General features: G+C 35.5%; 1 long non-coding RNA gene across 2 annotated transcripts in view; it reads right to left on the bottom strand.

Moving 5' to 3' along the window:
* Window positions 1–27,951, bottom strand: part of LOC125695048 (uncharacterized) — a 201,511-nt gene that overhangs the window by 34,069 nt on the left and 139,491 nt on the right. For both annotated transcript variants that reach the window (XR_007377789.1, XR_007377790.1), the window contains exons 3-4: window positions 15,750–15,846; window positions 3,597–3,658 (exon numbers count right to left, since the gene is read on the bottom strand). This is a non-coding gene — a long non-coding RNA (uncharacterized LOC125695048). The remainder of the gene's footprint in view (window positions 1–3,596; window positions 3,659–15,749; window positions 15,847–27,951) is intronic.

Genomic DNA, 27,951 nt, shown 5'->3' with positions numbered 1-27,951 from the left:
AATTACAATAATCAGTTCCCTTATTGGCTTTTTGCAAGTGAAAATAATATTGCAAGCACTGATGACATTTTTGATTTTTCATTACACATAAATACTTTGGTGGAATAGAAGCTATCTGAACCTGGGCCCGATGACTATACCTATGTAAAGCTATATCAAAACACAGAAAAAAATATATAAAACCATGTGGTGATTAAAAAGTCAAGAAGTTGTAAAATAATTTTGTCAGTATTAAGGAAGACTATACAAGAAATCAAAGCTTTGAAAGAAATTAAACTGGTCAAATATTCATGAGTAGCTAGGGAACAATGATTTCACTAATTTGAAAGAGTTTGGGCCTGATTTTTCAGAGCACTTAAAATAACAAGCATAGATCCAACTCATTTCAGTCACAGCTGTGATCATTTGGCAGTTCTATGTATCTGCCAAAGATGACTCAAATAGGTACCCAGAAATGTGGCCATTTTTAGCTGCCATTAGCAGCCATATGGCAAAATTTTGGTTTGAGCGACTCCATTACCATCACACTAGAATTTTGTGGTAGATTCAGTTCACACTGTCACAATTCAGTCACTCATCTTTCACCTACCAGCTCCATGCTCCTACAGACTTTCCCAGTTGCACGATGGATAAATCAGTTTTCTTTTGATAATTTATTCTCTTTCATAGTTTATCCCTGATATACTCCCAGAACAGAGTGTAATGTATTTAATTAGGCAAAATGTGAAGAAATTCTACCATGAACAGGTAAATAGGGACTATAACCTAAAACTTACACATCGTGGCTGAACTGACTGCTGAATCAATCTCATTGGGTTTCCTAGGGTTGTTTTTTTTTCCCCTAAGTTTTTAGTTAAGAAAATTATCAACCTTACATATTATCACCAGCACAGAAATTCAATTGACGCTATAGCCATTGTCACAGCATGCTTTGCAGATATTTTTTTCATAGCAGAATAATTCTGGAGCAGTTAAAAAGGAAATAGTATACTTATGTCAGTGGATTGCTACCCTGTATCTAATGAGCTTGTGGTCTTAGCAGACTTGTACGCAGCTTGTCACTGACATTTTGGTGTTGAGCTGGTCTCAATAAAAACAAGTGCATCATACCACTCGAGCCTACTAGCTGATGGGCGGAGATGAAGCATGCTAAGCACTCACAGTGCCCTGCACTGTGAAGCTGATGTGTGCCTAGTGTTCAGGAAATTATATTGCCCAATTCTAAAAAGTTCTTCCTAAGATCTAGAACGTGATATTAATTAGTACAACATAAATTGTAATACCTAGAGCAGACAGGTCCAATCTGTGGCCCAGCAGAGCTTGCAGTGTTGCCTGCCCCCCGCCCCACAGAATCATGGTGGCAGCTCTGCCCTGCTGAGTGGCCTGCAGCTGGCACTGTAAGGAATCAGGGCTCGGGGAGAGCACAGAGCAGTGCCAACTCAAATTATGACAAATAATGTATGCATTTCGAAACTCTGGCTAAATAAAATCCTGTAAACCCAGAAAAATATGCAGCATGGCTTTCTGGTTTGTTAAAGGAATTTGAATAGGGTTCAAGATTGCTGAAAAAATCATTAGGTTTTTTGTATATTTCCAACTCCATTTTCATTTGACATACTTACACAACCTGCAGGTTTTCAGATGGAACTGAAAGGAAAAATTGATTGTTACTCTTTACTAGAGTTTTGTAAGATCTATCTTACCAGAGAAATATATCCCTCGCTTCAGAATCGTGTCTTATTTACGTCATCACTTTTTGTACTACATACATTTATGAACAACTACTTTCAAGGATTTTGAAAACAGATCCTTCCTCCTCACTTTTCCTTCTTCAAGGAAGAGTAAAATTTCATCAAAAATCTCTGAGCATTGATAGCTCACCAAGAATTGCAGCCACTTCTGTTGAATTGGAATGATCTATTAGTTTCACAAAAACAAGATCAAATATTCCACTAGTTTTATGGTGTTTTTTATTTGTTTGTTTGTTTGTTTTTCTCTCTCTTTTTTAATACATTAGTACAAAATATTAAAAAAAAAAGAAGGAATTTTTTGCTTAGATACATTAACCATATCATCTATTTTGTATGTAGTCCAAGACAATTCCTCTTCACTCAGCGTGGCCCAGGAAAGCCAATAAGTTGGACACATGATCTACAGGCTCATAATTTGATTGTATCTAACTGGACAAAATTAGGTTTTTGGTCCAAAGCATATAAGAGCTAATAATTTTACATTACATGCTGTGAGATTTTTATAACGTTAACAAATATTTTAAAAGTACTTATCATCCAACTTCTGACATGAGAATTTCAGTTAAGATTTTAAAAATTTAGCAAATTTAAATGCAAATCAAAATTGAATATTAAAAGGGCAGCCATAAGTCTATGTATCTCCTAAAATTACTGTATTTTATGTGTAGGAGCACATGTGAAAATGATCATATAAAATTACTACTTTTTTGTTAGTCTACTTCTTATTCACTTTTTTAATGTGTGTGTATGTATGTGACTCCATACTGTCAAGGAACTACTCTTGCATAAGTAATTCCAACAAAATATTAAAGGAAAGACTGAGAAACTTAATTTTAGCTTTCTATATGGAATTGACATGTATTCTCAAGCAGAAAAACATGACTTTCTCAAATGATAAGTAAACCAAAAACTGGCGAAGAAGTTTGGTATTGTTGTCTTTCATTATATTAATAATATTTTATAATTTATGGTAGTGATGCGTAACCTTTCATGCATGTTTACAAAGTAATGATATAGTTGTTCATGCTTAAATGATAATTAAATGTGTTGATGTTTACAATTATATGTAATAACATAAAGATGGTCTGAACATTTGCCAATGTATCCTCTATCTGGATCTTTTAAAAATAATATACAGTAGCAACTAATTAGGTGACTAATTTTTATGGAAATTTACAAACGGTCTGTACAGTGCGCACACAAGCAGATATACATAAACACATTAACATTCTTACCTTTCTAAACATAATTAGTCAGATAAAGTCAGTGCCTTACTTCTGTATAAGGCATGCTATTTATACAGAACACCTGACTAGATTTAAATAATATAATGTAAATAACTGTGAAATACTTTATAGTATATTTTAAATTATTTGACCTTACAAAAAATTTTCTTAGCACTGTGATTTGTATGTACATCTTAGACTAGTAGCATGAATCAATCAACTCCTGTAGAGGAATAACAAAAAAGGTCATTTATATGTCTGACATAGAATTTACATAAGAATAGATGTTTTTTTGTATTTCAGAAAAGGTGTTTCTTTTTCTCTCAGACAGAAAACTTTGAAAGATTTTTTCTTGTAGTGACATTACAAAGAATAAAATGCTCTAAGTACTGTTGCTTCAGAAAAATGTACAACACAGTCTTTAACCATCGCAATTAATCACAATTTCGTTACAGAAAAGGGATAAATCATAGGCTATTTAAGTATCTACAAATGAATACTAATACATTTCCCTTTTCAAATGCTCTTTGTGCAAAAGCTTGGTTTAAGTTTTCAAGGGTTGGAGACTAACGTGGCTGTTGCACATTTCTGAACAAACAAACAGTTTATTAAAACTGACCTGTAAGAAACTTGAACACAGCAGGAACTTAATAACCTTTGTTCATTGCAGCTTTGCAGAACCTAGAAAAGGGGACAGTGCGTAAGTACTGCTTAACACATTTGATATGTTACAGTTGTAAAACTGTAACCATGAGCAGCTAATCTAATTTAAAAAAAATCAGAAGTGATTATTAAGCTTCAAGGGAGCTGTGAACAAGTGTTAGTGATTGAAGAATATGTGGGACTTCCATTCAAACAGTCAAATTAAGTGATCAGTCCCTATTTAGGAGCCTCTGCAATATATTTTATGCCCCAGGGAATCTAAATCCAACCAAGAGCCATGGCCTGTGGTTGTTCTGCCTACATTTGCAACAGCTTGAGGTATGCCATCTCACATGGCTTAGGGAAATTGCTGCCAGCAAAAACCAAATAATTCCCTCCCTCTTGCCCTCAAGAATAGCTGGAAAGTGTAATCTCTCATTATCAAACCTTCTGCTTTATTCTGTCCTGTTATAGCTCAGTGTCATTGGCCTTGTTCACAGTCATCTCATCTTATTTTTTTAATGTGACAGAACTGCATTCAGCAATCATGAGCTTGACAGATACATATCCATAAAAGAAAAAATACGAAGGGTAAATATGTAAGGATTTCATTCAAGTTTAATACAAAGATACATGCATTTTTGCCCACGTATGTTCACACATCTCATCTGAGCAGAGAAAATATTAATTATGATGTGACTTTGTATATTCTTCTTTAGAGTAATAAAGGTGGCATCTTTCTTGAAATTTAATTTCCTTGTATTTACTAGTCATTCTTTTAATTCTAATAATTTCTTCAAACATATTCTTTACACTAGCTTCAAATTTCATCAGTAAGATCAGACCTTGAATTTCAGCTCTATCAGGAACATTATATCTGTAGCTAAGTCTACTGTAAACTAATAAATGAGTAACTATTTTCTACTGTCATAAACCAACCCAAAAGCATTATTTTATTGTTCATTGTTCATATAGAAAATCTAGCATATATTTACCCAGATAAGGACTTCCATATGTAATTACTCAACCTTATTCAAATTACTTCACCTATATCTAATTAGACCAGGAATGTCCTGGTGCACCAATCTCACTGCATCTCAGTTATCTGAAAACATTAGGCTTCACACCTTTTCTTCTCCTGTTACACAATCCTGAAAACACTTGAATGATACAGGAAAAGAAAGTTCGTGAAGCTTCATAATGTTAGTACTGAACTGGAAAGGATGAAACAGAAGAGTGAAGCTTCTACAGAAAATCTGAGAAACATTCAGGAAATATTATATATTTACAAATTCTAAGAAATATGCTCAGTTTACGGCTATCAGAATTGAGTGATGTTATTCAGTGCTGAGCTTTCACAATTACTTAAACTGACAAAGAAAGTCTACTAAGAGTTGAAAGCCCTACGACTGCAAAATGTCTTCAGCAGATCTCTTCCTTCTTGATCTGTAGGAATATTCTATGTTAGTCTAATAAGTAAGAAAAAGATCTTTCTTTCTGTGTAGCAAGGGAAAAGAGAGAGGATATATTACAATATCATAAAGCAGCTGTGTTACAAAAGACAACCAAAATACTGACGTTGAAAAAATCTGGAAAAAATACTGTGCTCTATGCTTCTTAGCCACTCACTTTTCTGAGAGCATTCATATATCCATACCCTAATGGTTCTACATAAGACAATGTACAGTTGTTGGTTTTGTTTTTGTTTTTGTTTTTTTTCTGGATAGGTAGAGTGTCATGTAACTATTAAGAATAATGGTGAGAAAAGAACAGGAGAGAAAAAAGATATACCTGAATTTAAATACCTCAAAATATATTCTGAAAGTTGACAAGAAGCTCAGTTCACTTACAAAAACTTAGTGTTTTTTTTCTTTGAAGTGAGACACAAATTTTCAAGAAGATATCAGATGAAAAAGAAACAGTAAAAGATTTACAAACGTGGTGTTTTCTGATCCCTTGAACACAGTGCTCTCCACCAAACATATTTTGGAACCCATCAATGCTAGTTGCTTCCACCTTCATCTCTTTTGAGCAAACTCATTTAATAACAACTAGGGTCAAAACTCTCACTTTCTCTCTACATCCCATAAGCCCTGACTGATTTTGAATAAGCCCAGCTTATTTTCCCTCCAAAATCAGTATCTAGGAGCTGTTTAAGATGAAATGAGTAAATGGAATGCTTGGGTTAGACTGTCTTCCACAATGCAATTATTGCATATTGATTCATTTCTACTATGCATGTCTGTTCTTTCTGCAGGACAAAAGCCACCTGGTGTACTCTCTGTTTTCTGAAATAATTTTAATGGACACCTACATATTCCAAGTTAACTTACTGGACTTATTTGACTCTTCATTAGTTTTACTGCATTTAATCAGATCAGAGAAAATAATAAATGAAAGAAACTTTAAATACAGTAAACAAATTTATTATTCTTCTATTAAATATAATTACTTATTTATCTGTCCTTATTGACACGTAACTGATGCCCATTTACACAGTGGTAAAGCTTTCTGAAAAGTATAAATTTACCTTACTGTGTTTTAAGTACCAAATCATAATTTAAGATTCATTAAGGATTATGATATGTTATCTATTAAAATGAAAGCATCTTTAAAGACAAAAATTACTCGTCTTGTGAAGCAGGATTATTAAATCATTTCAACTTCTCTGTGCTGATTTCAGCAATAAGCAAAAGGAAACTTCTGTAGGAAACAGATTAGTAGTTGCTATCAAATGTTTGTTCCAGGTCCTCAGTTTTATTTTTTTTTTCTTTTTAAAATTGCACACACACAGACCAATATCATGAGGAATTGCCACCAATGCAGACAGTGTGATTAATACTCTGTGCCCATTATGGCATTTACTAATCATCATATTAACTAGGGCTGCTTAAACTTTCCCTATTATGCCATTCATTTCAAAGCTGCTACTGTGGAAAGTTAGATATCTTATATTTAAATCAAAAGCCATTTGCCCAACACAGCAACTGTGCAGAAACTTGTAGTGACATTTCACCAGAAGTAAGATTTAGTTCAGAAAAAAAGTTGGTCTCTGATTAACAGTCATTTTGAGGAAGAACATATTGACAGTTTATTATTAGGTTATACTTAATATTTAGGTTATACCTGACAAAGCTGAAGTTTGATGGTCCCTATAGCCTTTGACCATGCAAATATACCTGGGTGAAGATATGTACTTAGAAATGATGTCTAGATTACTCACCTCTTCTGTTAAATTTTTTTTTCCTTGCTAAGAGGAATTTGGTTTCTATTCTGCTATTTGATTCCATCACATACTTGCATAGCAAAGTAGATGACCTGTATGGATTACCAGACTACAAACAAGATTCTACTACAAACAAAATTTGTCTGGTGTAATACGTCATTATGACACTCTCCTTGCAATGTTGTTACATAGTGCTATATTTTGCAGTGACATCTGCTTCTATTCTCAAACATCTGTGTTTCTCTGTGTGGAGTTTAAGATCTATTAGGAACCAAACTTTGGAATGTGAGAACATGGCTATATGAACAACCAATCCTGTAGACATAGATTACAAGGACTCCTGTAAATCCATTATGTAATTCAGATTTTATACTAAGGTTTTCTACTTGAAGTTGTGTGTGATTTTAGAGATTTAAACATTTTTTGATCTTACAGTTTTTGTATGCATCTTCCTGTGCAGATGTTTTGCAGTGCAAAGGAGAATCTGAAGAGCTCAATCCTCCGCTTTTACTGACTTTGATGTAATTTTTAAATAAACCAAAATTTAAAATGAACCTCAACATTTCCTTGATGATTTTGTTAAAATGGATTCTTTCAATTCACAAAATTAATGTGATTTTTTTTTTTTTTACTTCAGTTTTTATTGTGAGTCATATTTAGGAGGAAATCTGGTCAGTATTAATAAGTCTCTTTATTTAATTTTATCATTTAAGTGGTTATTATAAGTACTTCATCAGATATTAAGAACTCTTGAGTATTTCTTTTTAGAGGACTGTGGAAAGTAAATAATGTCTAGAAGAAAATACAGGAAACTTCTGTGTTTCAAGTGATTAGAATCACACAAGCTAGGCTTTAGCTACAGAAGTCTGCTTGATACTGGAGATAAGACCAGTATTGGGAACACAAAAAATGAGTGTATAATACTGGTCATCATTAGCTCATCAGAACACCTATGACTGATGGTTTCTGGTTAAAGGTATATAGTGAAGAATTTTTATTTTTTTTTCGTTTGCCCCATATTTTAAAGAAAATATCATAGAGTGACACTACAAACATCACATGATTCTTTGTTAAGCATTATAGATTAATTTAGAAAAGCACATTGCAAAAACCACTATATATTTGGTTGAATGACTCAAGTTTAAGAGCATAGACGTTGCCCAAAAAGGGCTTGCCATGGGTCAAAGCTGAGCCATTTAGTGATACCAGTTGTACCTCAATGAGAACAGATTTAGGAAAGCAAAAAAATGCTGTGCAGCAGCAGCTGGGAGAGAGAAAATGTGACAGAAAGGATCCCACAGACACCAAGGTCAGTAAAGAAGGAGGATTTAAGTGCTGGGGCTGGAGCCCACAATGGAGAATATCACAGCCCATGGAGAACCCTCCAAAGGAGCAGTCTCAGGTTGGAGCAGCAGCCATGAGAGGAACCTACAGGTGGGGAAGAAGGTCTCAGGGAGCTGCCACACATGGGAACACGTGCAGGAACAGTACCCTCCCAAAGGGTGTCCCCATGGTATGGACCCATCTTGGTGCAGTGTTTGAAAAGCCACAGCCTTTCAGTTCAGTGCAGTTCTGGGACATCATCCCATAGGAGGAACTTCACATGTGGTAGGGGACAGGAGTTACCATGAAGAGGTGGCAGAGACAAAGTGTTATGAACTGACCACAGTCCCCTTTCCTTGTTCTCCTGTATCACTCAGGGGGAGAAGGTAGAGGAGGGTGAATAGGGAGAAAGTGTTTTTAGTTTGCTTTTAGTTCCTTATTGCTCTAGTCTGTTAGTAAATGGGCAATAAATTCTATTAGTCTCTCTACTTTCAGTTTTTTTTTTTGCCCTGAAAGATTGAGTTCCATAGAGTGCAAATCTATGTGAATATGGTTGTTCTGATTCCATATGTGAACCAGATCTTGCAAATCAAAATAGATGCCTCTGCTGTCACAGCATGGATATTCAGCAAGCTACATAACTGTCCCAAAGGTATTTTGATGCCAAACAATCTATCAGCTGTATTTTTGATTTATTTATCACGATATTTTTATCTGCACTATTATTTGTTTTTAATGCAACACATCTTTAAGATCAGTTTAGCCAACATTAAATCTTCTCTGCCTATGCCAATTTAAAAAATGTATCTGCTAGTATTTAACTATTATATCATCATTCAAGTGGAATAGGGAAGCTGGAAGCTAAATTTAGACCTAAAGTAAATGCATTCACTCTGTTATTTTCATTGACATGCACTGAAGATATCTTCTGGTGACTGAAAACCATCTGCTTTGATTAGATCAAAACAACACTGAAAGGAAACTTTCTGTAAATGAAAGATCAGTATAAGGACAAAGGACAGTATCACAGTGTATAAAGGTAAGACATAAAACAGGAAACATAGGCACAGAAAAAGGATTAGGAAGGAATTCAGATAGGAAGTTCAGCCAGCTTTGATAGAGACAGGGGTAGAAGCGGGCAAGGAAGGAAAGATAGAAACAAAAATGCTGGGATAGATTTTTTTCAGGGTAACAAGTAGTAGAAAGTTATCCTTACCATGAAACTCATTGGAATTAGAAGTTTGGGAACTTAAGAGGTGCTTCATCCCTTGGGAAAAAGTAAGTATTACTGCACATGATGGTTATTCATTCAAAGAGTAGGAATGGAGAATTTCCTTTTCCTACCACCTACAGCAGATATTGTAGCTAGATTTTGGTAAGGGAACATGGGTTTGGGTGTTCAGATGATGCTGGTCCTCTTACTGAGGTTGTAATCCCCTTATGTGGAAATTTGAATACACGGTAACTTTTCTTTGTTGTACCAGTCTTGTCACAGGTACTCAGTAAGTGATGGTTACTGATTTCAGTGACTATTATAATGTAGATTTCCTCCTTTTTCACAGTGTTATTACTATTTTTAAATCAAGCAACTTAAACCTGTTCCAGATGGGTTCTGGTTTCCATGAAGACTAAATTACAATTTGCTTTTTTTGAAACCAGCCAGTAATGATGGTGTCCTAGGCAAATGATGAATAGCTGTTTTGCCTTGGTTCTTAAAAATTTTGCTTTCATATTTCATAGTGTGCTGAACAGAAGAACTGTGCAGGAATTGGACTGAAACTGGCATTTTCTGCAAAGCCATTCTGTGTTCAGAGAAAAGCATTATCCCAACAACTATACTGTTCCTAGTTGATTTCATTATCCACATATTAAAAAGAATCATACCTGTTTTCCATCTATTTTACCCTCAGATATGAAGTGTGGGCTAAACTTACATAGAACTACACATAAGCATTTCTAAGACTTTGCTAAATATTTTCTTTTCTAAGCAATTTTCTCTTTAACCTTTATTCTTACTGTTTCCTATTTTTGCTCTTCCATATTTGAATGACAGAAAGTTGCACCCACTATCACATGACCTAAATACTCACTTACAGAGACATATTTTCAAACAGTGACCTTATATAGCAGGCTACAAATTTTATAGTAAAAGCCATTCTATTGATGCTTTTCCATTCCTTTGTTCCTTTCTCCTAAGGAAAGTAGATTGGAAATACAGCAATTATTCTGCCTGAAAATTGAAAGGGTTTTCTGAGCAACCTTGCACAATTGAGCTGGCACATGTAAAAACTGTTTCTGACTCACTGAGCTGGCATATACTGCTAAATCAGCATTGGCAGGGCTCCAGACATCATGTCACCAACACTGGATATTGTACTAAGTACCAGTTCTGAGCATTGTATCCAAATTGGTTTTATTGAGTTGTTTCCTTTAGTGCTGCAAGGTCTGGCTTAAGAAACGAAAGCCTTAGACTAAAAATAAAGAGACCAGGGTGTAAATAAATGCATGTCAGCTGAGCCATGAATAACTGAGTATACTATTAATAAGAAGACTGCTTATATTCCTTTCAATGCCCATATCTTCTTACACAGATAGACTTTAATTTTTTATCAATTAGTTAAGAATTATCTTTATAATATAATTTAAAAAAAAACTAGAACCAAACGTTCAAAAAATGATCAAAAACCGCAATACCCATGATCTACTGAAGCCTCGCAAACAATCTCTTTTTCTTGAAATAAGTATTTTGTTACTTCTTAGTTGAAGTCATAGGAAAGAATTCTAAAGGAGCTGTTCTTAGTGAGCTACTAGGTAAATCTTGATATTATAGTCAATTAGTCAGTTTCTCATTTCATTCTAAGTGATATCATATTTCCTTTTACTTCCTGTAAAGTGGGAATATCCACAGGGACAGCAATCATAGTTCAGCTAACCATGCAAATTTATTAATTTGCAATAATTCAATTGAATCTGATCTGTATGCTTAATATATAAAAAGGGACATCCACTTTGGACAAGATTTGTCTGCTTTAAATTTAGCCCTATATGAAAAAGCTTTCAATATACTTGATGGAATATAATAGCCAAGTCTGTAGTAGGGCTTATACATTACACAGAGGAAGAGAAGATGATAGAGATAGAAACAACAGGGAAATATGGCATACTAGAATAATATGCCAGAAATCCTGTGCAGTTGTGTAAGGTTGTCATTGCTGTTACTGACCAAGTTAATCATCTTAAAGGTAATTTGTGCCACCATTCATGCTGCAATACCTATTTTGACCTCACAGTAGATATACCCATAGCCTTTCTGAAAATAGGAAGGGCCCATAATAAATCATCTAATTTACCATCCTCTTGCAAAACAGAATGAATTCTACCTGAATTAGTCCAGATGTATTTTCTGAAATCTAATTCCAAAAAGATTCATCAAGGGATTTAAAGATGCTGTGACAGATTCAAATAGTTTGCTTGGTTAGTATCTGAAAGCTCACAAGCTTCTACATTGTCAGCTCTCCAGTAAAAGCAGAAACAATGTAAACATCTAAAAATGTGTTGGGAAAAGATAGTATACTTGATTATACCCATCTGCAGGTTTGGCACTTACTTGAATAATCTTGTTTCACCACAGTGAAATTCACTGGCCTTGAGACAATGAAGAAATAAATGTATTTGTTTACAAACTAAAAATAATAAAACAAAAGATAAGCCAGCACTAAGACAATAAGTACAGAAAAGATGATAATACCTGTACTTGGTACTTAGTAGGTTCCAAAAGTTTTTCGCACTCTATTCATATCTAGCTGTCAAGCTAAAACACACTTCATAATTTCTGGCTGATGTTCAGCCCTGCAACTTCAAGTTGTATTAATAGAAAGGAATCTGACAGTGGGGAGTCATGCTTATTTTTACAGCAGATTATCTTTGAGAGCTATTCATATTCAAAATCCCCTTCCCCTCCTTTTGTCCCACTCTTTCTGGTTTTATTAATATTAACTCAGTGGTGAAAATTTTCCTTTTATCAACTCAATTCCCTTCATCCCAATCTTTAAAAATGCCAGGGTCTCCTGGACGTTGTAAGATGGCAACACAACCTGCTAAAACACGCAGTGTTGCATAGGGGTGAACCACTGACAAACCAAGAAGGAAAATTTATCTTTCTCACATGCTAAAGCAACTGGTACTTTCATATTTACAAAGATAAGTTGTACTTAGTGTTCCATGTAAATGTGTAAGTTTTCAATAAGACTTTTGCAAATGAGATTAGTGTTTGCTTTTGACTGTGTCAGTAATTGTGACTTGTAACTGTGACTTCATTAATTATTTATTAAATCATAACAACTGACTTAGTGGTGGCATCGAGTTTGAGATGAACAAAGTGACTAGTCTGGTCTTTATAGATCATTTAGCTAATGTTGATTCTACAATCTGAGGCTAACTACACCAATATGTTACTATACTTTCCATTTATGTGGTGGTTCACAATGTACATTTTAAGTTTTCTTTCCTGAAAATTTAGGTTATTCTTTCTCATTATATCTAACACAGGGTAGGTTACAAGCATACTCTCTCCTTACTGCCCTCTTTCAGTCTGTTTCAGCTCCCTTCTTTCAACTTGTCATCATACATCAAGTTTTCTCTATGTTTTAATTTCTCTTCTGTATTTTGTTCAGATTTGTATATCTTGATATGTCTATCATTCTCCATGACTGAATGGATTTCCAACCAGTATTAAGCAGACCAAAATAATAATTCAACATGTCGTAAGCAACAAGGAATGAGACTTGCTGTTTCAGATCTTGTTCTGCAGGCCCAGGCTCTGTTTGTATAGCTGACAACAGAATCATAGAATTGATCAGGTTGGAAAAGACCTTAAAGGTCATCAAGTCTGACTACAACCTAACCATACTACCCTAACAACCCTCCGCTAAATCATGTCCCTGAGCACCACATCCAAACGTTTTTTAAACACATTTAGGGATTGTGACTCAAGCACCTCCCTGGAGAACCTGTTCCAGTGCTTAACAACCCTTCACGACAAGGAATGTCCTTCTGCAGTCAAACCTCTCACAAACTCAGCTGGCTACTATTTGGTCACTGGCTGATATTGATGGAGATAGACAGCTGAAAGCAGATGAGTTTGTATTAGCCATGCACCCAACTGATATGGCCAAAACTGGGCAACCTCTGCTACTAACTCTGCCTCTTGAACTTGTACCACGTTCCTTCAGGAGTGGAAAATACACTAAAAAAAAAAAAGGGAAAAACCCTTTCTGTAAAGAAGTTTTTCCTGACATCCAACTTAAACCTCCCCTGGTGCAACTTGAGGCCATTTCCCTTTGTTCTGCCACCTGTCACCAGTGAGAAGAGACCAATCCTGCTCTCACTGTAAGCACCTTTCAGATATTGGAAGAGAGCAATAAAGTGTCCCCCTCCACCTCCTCTTTCCCAGACTAAACAGCCCCAGTTCCTTTAGTTGCTCCTCGCAGGGCATATTCTCCAGACCTTCACAAGTCTTGCCCTTCTTTGGACCTGCTCCAGCACCTGTATGTCCTTTCTGCATTGAGGTGCCCAAAGCTGAACACAGTACTTGAGATGGGGCCTCACTAGTGCCAAGTACAGGAACAGGATTGCTTTCCTAGTCCTGCTCACCACACCATTCTTGATACAAGCCAGGATGCCATAGGCCTTCTTGGCCACCTGGGCACACTGCTGGCTCATATTCAGCTGACTGTCCATCAGTACACCAAAGTCCCCTTCCATCATGCAGCTTTCCAGCCACTCCTCCCCAAGCCTGTAGGGTTGCCTGGGGTTGCTGTGGCCATAATGCAAGACCTGACACTTGGCCTTATTGAAACTCCTGTGGTTTACCTTGGTCCATCGATCCAGTCTATCCAGGTCCCTCTGTAGTGCCTTTCTCCTCTTTGGCAGCTCAACACTCCCTCCCAACTTGGTGTTGTCTGCAAACTTACTAAGAGTGCAGTCAATCCCCTCATTAAGATAACTGATAAAAATGTTAAATAGAAGTGGCCCCGATACTGAGCCCTGGGGGACACCACTCATGACCAGCCACCAACTGGATTTAACTCCATTGACCATCTTTGGGCCCAACCATCCAGCCAGTGTTTCACCCAGCAGAGCATATACCCACCCAAACTGTGGGCAGCAGCTTCTCTACAAGAATGATATGGACGGCAGTGTCAAAGATTTTACTGAAATTCAGGTGGATCACATCGTCAACCTTGCTTTCATTCACTAAGTGGAGCACCTTGTCATAGAATCAAATCTTGTCATAGCTCTTTGCTGCCTGCCTGTATGTAAATCTGTGGCATTTGGTCCTCCTTCCTGCAACCTCTTTTCAGCATTACCTTTTCAGTCTATTAAGAACTTTTTTGAACGTAATTATGTTTTCCATCATGCTTGCATTTTCTCTAAAACTGTGTAATCTTCAAATGTGGTAAATGTTCTGTGAACCAAATCAACAATGCTACTGAAAGAAACAGGACAGATTGTTGTGGAACTGGTACTAATGTATCATTCTTAGTGAAAGGGTTTTCATTTCACTTGATAGTAACTTTGTGTTTGTACCATTACTGGCTTTTCATGACGTAATAGAGGACGGGGCTGAAAGCCTTATGATATTAATATAGATCAACTCTCCTGCTTATATTTACATACAAACAAACTTGTATATTTTGTCAACACCGGTGTGGGTACATTGAGTCAACATCTTTTAACTCACTGAAGTTACAGAATATAAATGAACAGAAGTATTTCAGATGAATGAGCATTATTTCAGTAAAAAATAAACTTCAAGATTTATGTATTTGTTGATAATAGAAATGTATTCTTCCAGGGTTTGTTCATGCATCTTTTCCTGCAAACAAAAGACTTCTCTGGAAACATAAGTATATACGAATCTGACTTGAAGAAAACTTCAGTGCTTTAACAGTCCATAAATAACAAAAGTAGGCCTAATTGTTCCTGAAAGAAAAATGCCAAGCTTATCAGTAGAATGCTTAGCTGTAATTAACTCATTCTTTTTCTCTGAAATCACTATTTCTTACAGATTGAGCTGATGAAACTGTGTGTGCTGAAACAGTTGCTCTACTTAGGACTGATTTGACCACAAGGAATTTGGTTAAAAGAGAAGCAGCCTATCAATCTCTACTGCAAGGAAATGACTTTGGTTGCCACTTGGAAAAAAAAAAGAGAAAAAAAAAAAGGGATTATCTTTAACAATTATGTAATATAACATGAAGCATGATTCACTGTAAGAGCTTTGCTAACTAATGATGTGGTTATATAATAACCATAACTGAAATACTTGAATTATTTTGAAAAAAAAAAAATCAGTTAAAGAAGATCTTTATATGTCCTTGAAAGGAAACTAACGATGATCATATATAGCATACTAAACACTCTGGAAAATCACTCTCCTCTCGATTAGTTTTATTCAGAACACAGACTCTGATTTTGCTTTGGAAATCTTTAACTCCTGTGACCTATACAATTGAAAAAAAAAACCCATCCCACAGCTATACTTTTCCAAAAGCAGAACAAAGAGAAGAAATAACATACCTTTCACAAGGGACTTGGTATTATCTGAAACCCTATAATCCAAATCTCATTCTGTTTCTTCAATTGGTTGAGTGATTTCAGTAGGCGTGCCTGCAATCTAATCAATTTTAAAACAGCTGTAAAAATAGATTTCATTCACTGAAGGACATCCTACTCATGGATTAACATCAAAGTTATTAAACACAAAAAGGGTGTGATGAATTACAAATATCTTGATAGTACCATATGACTTACCCCAAGATAGTGATATCTAGGGGTAACTTTAGAGCCCTAAACTATTACTGAGAAATAATACATACATATAAAAATTTATTTTACATAGCAGCAGAGAAAGGTTTCTCCCTGTGCCATGACGATCTTGTGAAATGCTGTAATAGCTGGTTAACACTCATTTGGAGATTTTAAAAGGGCATTTATATAGATAAAATATCTTAATCATATTAGTCTTGTAGAATATGTTATAGCTGAGATCAGCTGCACTAGCCTTGCTAATACCTTTGCTCATGCATGCTTACTTGAGAACAGATGTTTTTGTTAGAGCTAATTCTCTGAATATACAATACATCTGTGAATGGTAACAGCAATCATTCATGTTGTCTAGTAGTAGTGCTCCCAGTGGCAACAAATTACATCAAAGTAGAGTAAGTTAGGAAGGATTGAAAGTGATGGAAGCTTAAAATGAAGCACCTTAAAAGAAACATTAGAAGTATTTTGCACTGAATATCCTCCTGCTTTCAGAAACAAAATGTTAATTTTACTATATGTGTTGCACTAACAAACAAATTGGAAAAAATTTCCATGCAGAAAGTCCAATCTAGACATTTTCTTGCTCTCAGTGTTCCAAATAGAGAAGTATCAGTAATAGAAATGTTGTAATATATCGATGCAAAAATCAAGCTTGTGTTTAGTCATACTTCTGGAAAATAATTTGAGTTTTGTTTAAGAAAATACATTCATCTATATATTTTGAACCAGAAATTCTCTTCATTTTCATTCTAATTCCTGTCTTAGTCAATTGGCAGTTGCACCAGTGGAAGTTACAAAAACATACCTGCAATAATCTGCTTAGAAGAACAGTCTTTTTTTTTCTAACTTTCTGCAGGCTGATTTGGATTTAATAAAATGGAAATTTATATGTCTTCCAAATTTGATATGCACTGGACTTTAACAGTAACTCATGGCAAGCGTACCCTAGGTTGAATTTCCATGGCATGTATTCTATTATTTGATTTTATTCTGTGTATTTTACTCTGTCCTTCTTTTCTCTATTGAAGCTGCTGATCAAATTTGCCAAGCCATTTATCTGTTTTCTGTAACATTTTTTGAAATCCTCTTCAATTATGGATGTAATCTTCTTTGGGATAACATGGCCAGGACTGAAATCAGTTTAACAGGAGAGTATACCACTAATTTATACACACTGTGTATTATTTCCTTCTTACTCATTATATACAGCAAACTTTATTTTCATAGATGACTTGCACACAGTGAACCACTTTAAATCATGTATTTCCATTTTGATAAAGATAGTGGAGAGATTCATTTGATCCAGGATTTCTAAATGCTTCTTGTTTCCAAGTCATCTTATTTTAATGTCCTGTGCCAAATACTTGTTCCACATGAAGAACATTTTAATGTAGTATCTGTGTTTTTTATTGATTTAATGTGCCATCATTCAAAAAGTTTCATCTACTAGTTACTGAATTTTTAACATCTCTGGAAAGGTAGAAGTTTGTCTTTATCTCAGTAGCAGCAGATGTAAACTTATTTGATAGATTAACAGAAAGTTGTTATACCATTATTTCACCTTGAGGAATGACACAACTGTGTCTAGAGCATATTTCCATTCAGATGGGGTCTGTGTTTTTTCTTAAAATGTATAAAAGACTTCTAAAATCATCACATGCTTTTCATAAAACTAATTGGAATAGGAAATCATAGGATGGCTTATTGTTGGAGGGGACCTTAAAGCCATCTAGTTCCAATGCCCTTGCTATGGGTAGGGTTGCCAACCACTAGATCAGACTGCCCAGGATCCCCTCCAGCCTGGCCTTAAATGCCTCCAGAAATCCACAGCCTCTCTGGGCAACTTGTTCCAGAACCTCACCACCCTCTGAGTAAAAAGTTTCTTTCTAACATTTAACCTAAATCTCCCCTCTTTTAGTTTGAAGCCATTTCTCCTTTGCCCTATCAGATTATGCAGTGTCAATTCCCCTCCTGCTCGTAAGCTCTCTTTAAGTACTGAAAGGCCACCTTTCAGTAAGAAAGAACTTCAATAAGTTCTCCTCAGAAATGCTGAGCTCTCTCTAATATCTGGTACACATCACATGTGTAAGGGAATATCCCTTTGGGAACTATTCGGTATTGGTTGAGCATATCTCTCAGAATACACAGTTATGTTATTTTTTTGGTATCATATAGTTTTATCATCATAAAATCAATGAGAATTTAATTTGAAAAATTCATCTGAGACCATTTTGCTTCCAAAGATGACAAATGCCTGTTAATATTATTCGAGGTACCAAACTGGTATAAAACCAACAGCGAGCATATGGAAACAAGGTAATTTTGTGAGCTGGTATTTTTCCTGGGAGCATGAACAAGAGAATTAATAAAATTGGCACAGAATTATCAGAGATCACAAGCCGTAGTTTGTACTTTTGTCCAGAATAATCACTAGGTCTGGTAGGTCTGTAACTTGCCAGCTAAAGCTCTAGAGGAACCAACACACGTTGTGTTTACAAGTCAATCTACTGCATACTAGTTAACAAGACTCTAACTTCACAAGTAAATTACCTGTAACACTAGTGATCTCTCCTCAGGGTAAATATGCGCTAAGAGTTTATCTTAATTTACCCAGGTAAGTATAAGAAAACTTCTGTTTTTATTTGTGGTAATAGGTAACAGTTTCAGGAATAATTTTCTGTAGCTGATGTTGTTCTTCTCATCACCAGCATTACCAGACATAAAGACAAGAGTCATTATATCATCTACTATGGATCTTGGTACTCAGACTGTTATGGAAGTCCAACAACATCTTGTTTTATGCAGTTTTGAGGATGATGTTTTCTAAGGATATTTTGTCTGCTGAATCCTTTCTAAACCGCCTACATGCTGATTGCGTATGGTCGTAAAATCTCCTCCGCACATCCACAAAGGGACATGAATACAGAGGGCCAGGTGAAGGAGGTTCCTTCCTGGCCCATCTAGGAGCTATCAGCCCACAGAAGGCCCATCTCCACAGGGCCAGAGAACCAAAGGGGAGCAAAGGCATGTGGGGACCTGAAGATAAGTATTAAAAAGAAGGCAAAATATGGGGTTCTTTGCCCCATTGTACAGGTGTGAAACCCATGAAAATTAGTCAGTGCTGCAGTACCTTTTGAAATGAAGGGAATGGAATACATTAAGAGGTGCAGGGGAAAAACATTTGGGCATTACACAGGATTCACTGTGGGATGTTTAGAAGAGGAGCTAAAGACAGGGAAAAGAAGGACTTTGGGTGATTTTGGGAGGAATCGAAGTTCCTTCAAAGAGTGGTAATATGGAGGGACAAAGAGATGAAAAAAGCAGATTGAGTGTAAAGGGTTTGCTGGTTGGCATACTTATGTGGCTGTGCCATCTGCCTGATCAGTGCTGGAACTTAAAAGCTTACTTTAAGCTTCTTCACTACAGAAAGCTGACAAAAATAATTGTTCCATATTAGTTCCATTTCAAATATGAAGCTAATGTAGAAAGAAATATTACAGGGTAGAAAGAAATAGACAAGGTATACAAAAGGCCTCTACTTCACAAATGGAAAGCAGATGCCATAGTGCTGAAACTGAATGTATAATAAATAAAAGGAATTTATAGACATTTGTTATCAACTTTTCCCTATGCAGGATCTACAGCTGACTAATAATTCTTTCAGATAATGCATTTTTACTTCACAGTGGTTTCTGAAAAGTTTCAGTACACTGAAGATCCAGTAACCTGTCCATGGAGTGTCTATAATTCTGACAAACACTGAAGACCTTTTTTTGTGAGGGTGATGATGGAAAAGCTAAAACTGTAGCCAATTAATTACAGGATCACCTTCACATTCAATGCTATCTGCAAACAAATATACACTTTATACACTCTGCACGTTCAATTGTTCTTGGAGGGGGGGGTAATTAAAGTGTTTAAGAAAGCTTGTTAAGAAGTTGTTTCTTTTCAGATAACATGCCAGTAACTTCAAAATGATTTATCCATTTATCACGTATTTAGTGTGTCATTTAAAAACAGTTTGATGCACACATGCATTGAGACACTTAGATTTCATTCAAGTTTTGAAATAACAGAATTGCACAGCAACAGCAGTGGTTCAGAGTATCAATGCTTTCTTGGCAATGGTGATATCAAGATACTAATATTGTTTTAAGACTCTGCCTGCGCATATACCATATAGCCTATATTTAGAAAGAAAATCCTACTGGGATTCTGTAAATCTGCAGAATGGTCAGACTTTCATGCTATTATGGTCCACTGCACAGCAATGTTTCTGTGTAGGACTCAGGAATAAATAATACTAGGTCAGCTTCATATTGAAAAGTTGGGATATTTATTTGAAATGTGTTGTTTTTTCTCTTTATTATGAAAAATTTTTAAATTTTGCTAATTGATATATGCTTATACCTTGTCCTACTTGCCACTTTTCAGTCTAATGCAATCACTAAGGAAATTCAGGGTTTTTTTTAATTAAAAAGAAAATGTTTTATCTTAGATTTTCAGACTAAGGAAATTTTTATATTTTGTAGAAAGGTGAGCTTTTTTATTACCGGTGTGTGCAATTGCAGTATAAATGTGTATCTTTGCATAAGTATAATGAAATCAAAGTAGAAAAGAATAAATCCTTTTAGATGTGGAGAAAGGCATATCATATTTGTTGCATATTTTTGCATTCAAGTAGTATCTTGCATATCCTATCATGGTCAAAAGTTTACACTATTGCCAATCATTCAAAATGCAATGACATGGCTAGTAATTGTTTAAAGGGAGCTTCTACTGAGGTCCATTACTTACTAGGTCTTACTCAGACCTGACCTACTTAACTCCAGCAGAAATGTTGCATCAAAACTCTTAACAACCAATAGAGATTAAGTGAGGACTCATATACCATACTACTAGACTGCATTTCTTGGTCCTAGGCAAAAGCACACCCTCCCAGCTATTTGCTAAATCTCTGCTCTGATATTAAAAAATCAACATCTGTGACCCTCTGGGCATTGAGCTATTCATGCTTTCTTATGAGTCAAGATATAAGCACACAGGGTCACATATATGAACAGAAACAAGCAGTAGAATCTTAATGATCTTGGCTGGAAGGCATTTTGAACATTTGGGTAGTATTTGTTGAAATTATTATGCTGCAACAACACCATCTTGCTCACTATGAAGGAATTCAGGTGTGCACACAGTAAGAATGTGCTAACCATCTGCTGTCTTCATCCAGAAAGTGTGGAACATGCACTATTTTGGAAAAGAACACAAGCAGTTTGCTTTCGTCCTGACTTGTTAAAATGCAGAACAGATTCAGATGTTTAAGAACGCAAGAAAAGAACAGCCCTGTACTTAAAATCTATTTTCCTTTTTGAAATCCTCAAGTGTTTAATGAAATTCTTTTCAAAATAATGGGTTTATTCATTCAGGAATAGATGCATGTATATTTCTTTTATTTATCTTGCTATACGTCTGCAATTTCTGGTTTCAGTTAGGAAGACCATTTTTAAAATTGTGTACTTTCCTGAATTTGGCATTCTTCACTTTCAAAAAAACATTTTTGCTCTCTTTTATTTTACTGGCTAATTTAGCTTATTAAAACCAATATCAACGTAAGTACCTTTTAATTAATGACTTAGAAATTCACAAGGTCTTGGGAAGGCATGGTCAGTCCTGTAACAGACAGTTAAAGAGGAAATAATTTTATTTCTTTAAGAAGGAGATGAAAACTGGATAATAGCATTTGTATTGTTTCAAGACGTAGGTATGTATCTGCTTTGTTTTTTGCTTTCTATTATGATTGATATATAAAAAATGAAAGATTACTAATGGAAATTCAGTTTCATTTTGAAGAATATGAAAATTAACATGCTATTTGAAAAAAATAACAAACACGTAGTAGCGTGTTTGAGTTTCTGCACCAAAGTGTGCCTCAATGCAAATGTTTAAATGCATTTCTATATACATGCAGCAAACTGGAACCGAAAAGGATGAATGGAAATATTCATCCTTCATTATAGTAGTTATGTGATCGTAGGCTAAACTTAGAACCATAGAATCATAGGACTGCTCAGGATGGAAAAGACCTTCAAGATCATCAAGTCCAACCACAACCTAACCATATTACCCTAACTAAAAATATTCTGCTAAATCGTGTCCCTGAGCACCACATCAAAACAGTTTTTAAACAGATCCAGGTATGGATCAACCATCTCCCTGAGGGAACTTATTCCACTGCTTCACAACCCTTTCAGTAAAGAAGTTTTTCCTGTTATCTAACTTAAACTTCCCCTGGTGCAACTTGAGGCCATTTCCCCTCATCCTGTCACCTGTCACCAGTGAGAAGACATGGCTCTCATTGTGAGCACCTGTCAGATACTGGAAGAGAGCAATAAGGTCTCCCCTCAGCCTCCTCTTCCCCAGACTAAACATCCCCAGTTCCTTCAGTTACTACAGTTCCTTCTGTCACTAATATATATAATCCAGCCACTGTGCATTCTACGCCAGTGTGACCTTAACCTGCTCTGATTTACATTCACAATGTAAAGAATGTATCTTCACTGACAGTACAGTATCTTAAGAGATAACTCTACAAGCACTCAAAGGCTTGAATCCTGCATATTTACTTCCAAATAAAATACGTTTGAACAAGATTAAAGTACTACATATCATATCAGAAGACTGAGACATCAGAGTTATCTTTATTCTCATTAGATGTTCCAGTTATTGAATCTTCCACTAATGGGACTGCAAAGTTTCTAGTGACACAGAAGAAATGCACATTAAGAAGAAATCCTTGTGTTTCACCCAAATTGAAAACTAATTCTAAAGGAAGTGGAACAAAACACATACATCATCCTTGTTGGATGCTTTCTTCCTTCTAGCAGCAATCACATTGTGTTCATGTTTGGCTCTAACAGACAAAGCTGCAATAGCAGGCTGCTCTGCTGTGGGGCAGAGACAGGAGCTGAGGCAGCAGGACAACAGGAAAAAGGTCCTGGATGACTAGTGGCACAGTCGCATGGTAGGAGAACAAGGACAGCAGAGCAGATCTGGGGACAGTCTGTTAACATGTTGGGACAGAATACAAAAGTCCATAAGCATTGAGGCAGTTGTGGGGTCGAGCAGGATCACATCACTGAGGTACACGGCCAAGCTAGGACCAAGGGCAATTGCCCAGCTTAAATGGAGATCCTGAGTGAAAGGGGTCAGCTTCTACTAACGCTTGTCATATCTCTTTCTCAAACAACTCACCAATTCAAGGCCACACAGTTGCACTGCCACTACTGGCTCTAAGCCCAAACATCCAAAACCCCAGGAGGAGGCTGTAACACCAGACTCCTCTTGTTTATTCTTTTCTATACCCTGATTACTGCTAGTAAGTGGGAAACCAAAGAAACTTACAATCTGGGAACTAATGCAAGAGACACTTGTAACTCCCTAGGGTGAGCATTTGTATTCTTATTTACTTTAGTCGCCCCACATATGCATCAAACACATATTCTAAAGCCTTCTTGTTATCTCTTTGTAAATCTTTGGTTATTCAATCAGTTCCTATAGATTAGAGGATCAATTAATTCTCAAGCTGAGAAAAGTCATTAGCTATCTATGAAAGTTGTGCTCAGTTCTGTCTGCCCTATCTAATATATATAGATGTCCTATCTAAAACAAAGTTTTTATTTTTGTAAATATAAATAAAATACAATGCTCACCTGTTTCTGGTTGTTGCCTTCACGAGCTCAGAATTTTTCAAGCATGAGATAGAAATGTGGTCTAAGAGCTTTTATTTTGAATGGAACATGCACATTGATAAAATGTTATGATCAACTATGTTTTTTAAATTTAAATGATCCTATCTTAATATTTCAATCATTACAAAGATACTGCAACATCCCTTTTCATTTCTGTATCAGATAATGAAGCTCTAGAGTAATTGTTACTTTATGGTATGTGCTTGTATTCAAGTAATTCCACTGATTTCTGCAGTCTGTTAATCAGCTTCTAGATTCTGCAAATTAGTAAGACACTAAGTGCATTGTGATCAAATTCACCTGAAAAAGGCAGATATAAATATCACATAAATCCTTGCAATTCAAAGTGACACCCATAGCTCAGGGCATTAGCACTGGATTAGACTTACTGTACAGTATAATTGTTTATGCTGTTTTGCAGTGTAATACAGGCAAGGCTACACAATCAAAGCTTTCACAGACATAAACAGACATCACACACTCTAATTATATTTGTCTGCAAGATTATAATAATCATAGATGGCAGGTATAAAGCAGTTCTTTTTTCTCTGGTTAACCCGTTCAGTATATTCTTCTTAGTTCAAATGCAGTTTTCAACAAGGAGGCAAAGCCCTGTTTTTGCTATATTCCTGTGATTAGAGTTTTCTATAAAATAGAGGTAAATGTAAAATATTAATTTACTTTTTGTCTTTTCTCCTGTTATAGTGATATTTCCTTTTGATTCAAATCTCCTCTTTGACATTTTTTTCTTAGAAGTTTAAAGTGAATTACCCAAAAACCATCTCAGAAATGATCCTCAGATAAAAAAGTTTTGTGTATGATTTACAATTAGCACAGTGCCATGTTGTATCATACTGTATAAGCTACTGAATGCGTGGATGCGTAATGCTTATGTCACATATAACAAGACCTACTTTGTTGCGCTGAGATTGCAAAAGGTATAGACATGAAGAAATGGATGAAAATGAAAATGTCTTCGTGTACCAATAAAAACAAGAATTTAGTCTATGCTTCCATTTACTTTTGTAGAAAAGAACCTTTTGTAAGAAAAGAACCTTGACGCCCTCTTGTACAGACTCATTACTATGACAGTCTATGACAGTGATGAGAAACCGAAGGAATGTGAGGAGTAAAAGAACTGGAACTCTGTAGGATTTGGATTATATCAGACATAAAAATCTGGGAGGTGATCTAGAGAGAGAAGTTACAAAAAGTAGTTAAAACAATTTGCGAAGAAGTACTTGATGTATTATGCAGAGGAGTAACAGAGTAGAATGGCATAAAAAGAAGAAGCAATTTTTACTGACTAGGGAAAGTGACATGAATGAGAGATATATCAGTATTATCATTCTTCTGCTCATTGTTGAACAAAATACTTAATCACTCTGAGAAGTACTATTGTATAGGAAAAAAAACCAACAACACAAAACAAGCCTATTCCAATTATTTCTAAGTATTATCACCTTGAGATTTTTCTTCTTTACCAGCAGCTGTATCCTTTGCAGGAACATTTTTCAGTGTCTGCTTCTGAAATACTGATGCTAGATACTGTTGGCATATTAAGCATCTCTAAATGGAACTATAGCTTGGTATATTTACCATGAATTGCCTGAAAGGGTGTTTGTATATGATCTTATTAACATGAAGTATAATTAACAGAAGAGAACTGGTAATCCTATTATCATTCTGAGAAAAAGACTTAATTAATTATTACAATGAATTGTTGTGTCTGTCCATTTAAGTATCATATCTGATACTGCAGTGTGGACTGTGAATATATTGCTGATGTGTTATGAGTGCCTAAGACAATAAGTGATTTCAGTGTTATCTATAAATAATACTAATCTGATTAAAAGGTGGCCAAGCACTTTTAATACAGTCAGGCAGAGGCTTCTGTTAAAATTTTACAATTTTTCCTTACTCTGAAGAGGCAGAGAACAAATGTAGTATTATTATATAGGATTACTTTTTTTTTTTTTTCTTTTTAATGAAAATAGTCTCAAACATATCAATGACAAAGATTTCAAATTTTTTTTTCAATGAGCTTTAGAAGAAGTGCCAGCAGGAGAAGCAAAAACAGTTTGTAAAACAATGTCTTTCTTTTAGCAACTATGTGCATTTTCTTTGGAGCATGAACTCTTATATAACATGTTTTATAAATAACACTGTTAATCTGATATTTAAAAAGTAGTGCAAAATGTTTTGTGTAGCTATATTTAAACTTTAAATGTTTAGTACTTGCTTAAACTTCCCAAAACACTTATCTGTCAGCACTTTTCTTTTAGGCCTGGCTGCTAATTAAATCACACAATTTTGCTTTTATCTTTAACAATGATCATTTCCTACACAAGCATAATTTTCCCAAAACGAGGAGGTTGCTTCCCCATGAAGAAAGACTGAAGTAAAACACAGCTCTGCTGGATAGCTTCTGAAGGCTGACATAGGTTGCCCCCCTGCTATACCAAATGTCTTCAACAACAGAGAGCCATTGTAAGGCTATTGTTGCAGTGTTCTTGTCAATCTTGCTTGCAGTAAGGACTTTCTGGCTCTCAGTGGTAACAATACAGTCACAACTGCCTAATAGTTTGCTCCTGGAGCCTCTGATGTATAATGATTGTAACAAAAGTATGCAGTTTTCAGCTCTTGAGAAGCACAGCTACCCAGAAGGAATACTTTCACAGTAGAAATTGGATTAAACAGTACAAATGTGAAGAACGACTCTCAGAAGTCTTTAAAAAACTGCAGCCATAAAAAAAACCAAAACCATGCCACACATCCACTGAGTCAGTATTTTCAAAATAAATGAGGTTTTATTACTTACTGTACAGCAAAAGAAACTAATAAAATGGTAGGACTTTGTGTTATTACGGAAGCACCTGAAAAAGCTGAATAATATTTATTTCTTTGTAACTCCAAGGGTTATTATTGAAAATACTCTTTCTGCTGAAGCTGAGACACAGAATGTGAAAAAACACATTGGATTTCTGAACAGTAATGGTGATTTTTCTTCGCAAAAAAAGTTAAGGTCTCAACACTTGTTAGTATACAACACTTTCCTACTGATTTCTCAGAATGAAAGTAGAATACTGTATTTATTTGTCAAAATATTAAAGAAGCCATTATCATAGCACTCAGTAATACATTTTCTGATATGGATATGGAATATACTTTGGCTATAATCCTAACCTGCATCTTTTTAAGCTAGGTCATGGAGTTAGCTTTCCAAATCCTGAAAAATATAACATGATATAAATAGGAGAGGCTCCAAAATGAGTATAAAACTAACATTTATCATCATCATGTGAGGTTTGATGATGCTTGATATTATTATATACATAATTTCATTGCTAATTAAAATATATTTCTAAGCTTGTTCATAGGAAGAGAAGTGAAACTAATACAAGCTCAGTGGAAGGCATCGCAAGATCCATTTCAATTAATGAAATATAGAACAGAAGGCTATTATTGTACATGTCTTGGATGTTGTTACATGACTGCTGATTAAGTTATGCTTCTCAAAACAAGGCAAAACACCAAAACATGTAAGTGCTTGAATATTTCCAATGACATTTAATAAGGCTTTCAAGGATGCAGCTAATTTTAGCATGGTGTACAAAGCCAAGAATACTGGAGTAACCAAATGAAACTTGGCTAGAAAACATGTGAGGAAATCGAAGGCATCTGAAAGTAATGCTCCATCTACATTTTCACAGGTGTTTCAATATCATTCTTGTCTGACTTCTTATTCAGATTTTAGTCCAAATTTCAGCCTTTCACGAGATAAAAAGGTCATACTGAAAGGCCTGTAATTCCCCGGATCCTCCTTATGACCCTTTTTACAGATAGGCTTCATACTAGCTATTCTCTAGTCATCTGGGACCTCTCCCACTCACCAGAATCACTGATCATAGAATCATAGAGAGGTTTGGGTTGGAAGGGTCCCTTAAGATTATCTAGTTCCAACCCCCCAGCTATAGGCAGGGACACTTCCCACTAGACAAGGTTACTCAAAGCCCCATCCAGCCTGATCTTGAGCACCTCCAGGGAGGGGGCATTCACAACATCACTGGGCAACTTGTTCCAGTGTCTTACCACTCTCATAGTAAAGAATTTCTTCCTAATATCTAGTCTAAATCTACCCTCTTCCAGTTTAAAAACATTTCCCCTCATCCTGTTGTTACATACCTTTATAAAAAGTCCCTCCTTTCCCA

The sequence above is a fragment of the Lagopus muta genome, chromosome 6 (genome assembly GCF_023343835.1).
Source record: "Lagopus muta isolate bLagMut1 chromosome 6, bLagMut1 primary, whole genome shotgun sequence".
Lineage (NCBI taxonomy): Eukaryota > Metazoa > Chordata > Aves > Galliformes > Phasianidae > Lagopus > Lagopus muta.
The sequence above is the reverse complement of the archived record's forward strand: the minus strand, read 5'-3'. Positions and strand labels throughout refer to the sequence as shown.